The following is a 4163-nucleotide window of genomic DNA, read 5'->3' as shown; positions in this document are numbered from 1 at the left end:
CATACACGTTTAGCCATACATTCAAGCCACATGCTGTTTCTAGCTTTGTTGATAACGGTATTGTATAGTGTGAGGTTGAATATAGCCATTCTTCTCTGGCCAAACATGTATTTCGTGTGTAGACAGCACCTTACAGTTTCTAGGTCATATTTCAATAAACGAAACTCTCCTGCTTGGGACTGCTCTTTCATTTCCTTTTTCAGTTTTCTAGCTGCCTCTTTTCTCATTATGTCTTCTGAGAACTTATCTTTCTCTGCCTATTGATTTTCTTCGTAGGGATTTTGAAAGTGATAGCAGTGGTCACATACATCTTTTCTTGGTACATGAAAGCCTACGTTAAACTCTGTATTAAATACTTTCCTGCTGAGCCAATATGTTTGAGCAGCAGACTGTTCCTCTTTGCAACGTTTCTTATATAGTGCATGCAATATTCGTATATTCCGATTTCCTGGTAAGAGCTACCGCACAGTAATCTGTCGGCAGTAATGCAATGGAATAGTAGGTGATGACTTTGTATGTTTCCTTAATCCCCTCCTTGCCTAGCAAAGCTGCATGGTCATCGACGGTAACTGTTCTTTCGGAAACAGATACTACTGTCATATATAGTTAAAAATATGGGTTCCCGGCCTGTGACCTTCTTGTGCGAACGCACACGCTATGCCCGAACTCGTACGGGACTTGGTAGATTAATCTGCCACGAGTAATGAGTATGGTGGGCAAACATCTATTAGGCGCACTACAAATGTAGTGGTGTGGACATGTTGGGAATGTGGATCTCACGGGGGCGTGCAAAGGATAAGTCCCTGCAGACGCACTATCCTATGTGCCCGCGGTGGCTCAGATGGATAGAGCGTCTGCCATGTAAGCAGGAGATCCCGGGTTCGAGTCCCGGTCGGGGCACACATTTTCAACATGTCCCCAATGAAGTGTATCAACGCCTGCTTGCAGCTAGGGTGTCAATTTAATTATCATTTCATTTCTAGCAAAGCTGCATGGTCATCGACGGTAACTGTTCTTTCGGGAACAGATACTACTGTCATATATAGTTAACAAAATAAATATACAATCATAGAAAAACAGCAAAAAGAAACGTATCTACAGACCATAGAATCGCAGGCCGGAGTAGTGGAGCGGCTCTAGGCGTTACTGTCTGGAACCGCGCGACCGCTACGGTCGCAGGTTCGAATCCTGCCTCGGTCGTGGATGTGTGTGATGTCCTTAGGTTAGTTAGGTTTCAGTAGCTCTAAGTTCTAGGGGACTGATGAGCTCAGCAGTTAAGTCCCATAGTGCTCAGAGCCATTTGAACCATACAATCGTCGCAAGCGAAGCAGCGGGCGCTAAGTTAGTGGGTCAATAAATTCCATCCGAAGACAGTCGGGGGAGTCACACCTCAGACTGATGTGGAAAATGGACTACACATCGGAATGGAATGAATTTTTTACCAGTTAATGTACCTTATGTGATACATATCTTCACAAAGCTGGTGTTTCATGGTGAGACACTTTCGACTTCCATCACAGCAATTTGGGCGTCTGTCAACAAGTGAGTGGGCCGCGGCGTTCCCCGCTTGTGGACAGTTCATTCGCCCACCAGCAGGCGGGGTGTAACCGCCTACGCCTCGGCCGGACTGCCGCCCCCGCAGACGCGGCCGGCCGCAGTGTTTGACGAGCGCGGCTCGCGGGTTAACTCCGGCCGGCCGCTAATTGCCTGCTCGGCGGCGTGCCGGGCCGCGGCACCGCCCCTAATGGACAACGGCCGGCCTAATAGACGCTGTGTTAAACGGTGCGCGGCCTCGTGTGATTGCGGCCGCCTAGCACCACATGCCTATAACCTAGCAACCGCGGGCCGCACCCCGCCGCGGCACGGCTAGCATTCTGCGCGCTCGCTTGAAGCCGCGCGCTCGCGCGTGAAATGGCACGGCTCCGGAATCCCACTGTGGCCGCCCGCGCCTGCGGAATGTGCCCGGTGGACGCGCCGGCCGCCCACGCGCTGGACTCTGGTGACGGCTTCTAGGAATAGCGGCACCTCTCCGGAAAAACCCATTAACGTGATCTTCTGACTTCGAGATGTATAAACAAATTGCAAATGGTGCTACCAGTGATACGCTGCCGAAAAAAATAACAGCATCAAGGAAAAGGTTATTTTATTACCAGGTGAGTTCACAGATACTCCATAATTGGAAGGAAATTTAATAACAAATCCATATAAATGAATCATACATGTCACAATAATGGGTGTCCATATACTCGCATCCACATACAGTGCATGCCCCATTGATTAGAACGTGGGCGTGTATTCTTACATGCAAACGATTGTAAAGATATCGTATGGCCTTCTACGATTCGTTGTTCCAATTCTTGCAATGGGTTCAATTGGCTCTGAGCACTATGGGACTTAGCTTCTGAGGTCATCAGTCCCCTAGAAGTTAGAGCTACTCAAACTTAACTAACCTAAGGACATCACACACATCCATGCCCGAGGCAGGATTCGAACCTGCGACCGTAGCGGTCGCGCGGTTCCAGACTGTAGCGCCTAGAACCGCCAATGCTTGCATCTTTTGTTATAATTTGTCAATGGTTATTGACTCCCGGCAGAACGAGTAAGTTCCCGCTTCATCAAGTCCCACGTCTGTTCCATTGGCGAGAGATTCGGTGAGCTGCCTCGCCATGGCAATTCTGCTACCCAACTACGTCACAGCCGCTGTATGTGGACGTCCATTGTCTTTCTGGAAAAACACATCACCTTCGCATCGAAAAAACCGCGTTAGTACGGTAGTAACAGCGTGTGTGATGCAGCAGGCACTTGTTACTTTTATCTGCAGAAACATAAAATTTGAACACGAGTTCGAGTAGTTGTCCCCACACCTGTGTCTTGTGTCTTGTGTCTTGTGGACGAATGCACTCTGGAATAGGCAGCTCACCAGGTCGGGCCGGCCGGTGTGGCCAAGCGGTTCTAGGCGCTACAGTCTGGAACCGCGTGACCGATAGGGTCACAGGTTCGAATACTGCCTCGGGCGTGGATGTGTGTGATGTCCTTAGGTTAGTTAGGTTTAAGTAGTTCTAAGTGCTAGGGGACTGATGACCTCAGAATTTAAGTCCCATAGTGCTCAGAGCCATTTGAACCATTTTTGAACCAGGTCGGCGCCATACGACTGTATTTCCATCACTCGCGTGGTATACAGGACCTAAACTCTTCAATGAAGATAACGAACGCCGTTTCCCTTCCAGTCTACTCATTCAGGTCATCAGATAGCAATTCTTGACTGTGTGACGGTGTAGCCTCGCCAGAGGCAAACGTTATCTTAATGCTGCAGCAAGCAAATGATTTCAGATGTTCGTTGATGACACATCAGGTTAGACATGTGCCCCGGAATGATGATGCTTGATCGGTAGACGCTGCTCGCACCAAGCATCAATCTTGTGACTGTACTACGCGTACGTTAATTTCCTGATCTACAGGTGAGGGAATGTGCGACACCTCACTAGTCACAGCAGCGACACGAACGATACAAGCTGACGAACATTTGCAGCTTACTCCAGGGCCACAATGCGAGACCTTCAACATGGCTGAAACAGTTCTACAGGAGTACGCACTCATCGGTGAAGCATGGTTGTATCCTGGAATGAATTCGAAAATATTCTTCAGCTGTAATCTCAGCACTGTTACTGTATTTCCACTTCATCATAACCGCATGAAGTAGATAGGGTTAAAGCCGTCTGCGATCTGAGTAATAAGGAAACATGGCGCAACGGATTTATCATTCAGCTCTCACATTCGAATGTGCTTCTTTACCAGATGTTGACGTTATGTCTCATGTAAAAAATCGATAATCATCTAGCAAATTGTTTCTACATTCGCAGGATCGACTCCTGTCGAGACTGTAGTATATACCTATTCGGTATCGCTGTTCGTTTCCCATGACTGTCGTACCAATATCAAATCGATGTTTTGAGGAGGGACACACCAACGCCACTTAGTATGTCAGTGGCCCCACTGGACTAGAGCAAGAACATTATCAGATATCTTTGAGCGTTGATTCAATGACGGACTGTTTGTAGTCATTGCAATGAATTTCTTAAATGAATGTTAACTTATGAATGTGTAACATTTTCAGATACCGTGACGAAATTACTTACACCACCACAAAGGAATTGCCGGAGCAC

The 4163-nt window shown here is 47.8% G+C and overlaps 1 non-coding gene across 1 annotated transcript; it reads left to right on the top strand.

Annotated features, from left to right (window-relative positions):
- Positions 1-825: 825 nt before the first annotated feature.
- On the top strand, positions 826-900 carry Trnat-ugu (transfer RNA threonine (anticodon UGU)). The gene has a single exon. It is a non-coding gene; the product is annotated as a tRNA-Thr (tRNA).
- The last annotated feature ends 3263 nt before the right edge of the window (positions 901-4163 follow it).

The sequence above is a fragment of the Schistocerca cancellata genome, chromosome 3, assembly GCF_023864275.1.
Source record: "Schistocerca cancellata isolate TAMUIC-IGC-003103 chromosome 3, iqSchCanc2.1, whole genome shotgun sequence".
NCBI lineage: Eukaryota > Metazoa > Arthropoda > Insecta > Orthoptera > Acrididae > Schistocerca > Schistocerca cancellata.
Note: the sequence above shows the minus strand (reverse complement) of the source record. Positions and strands in the feature narration are given on the sequence as shown.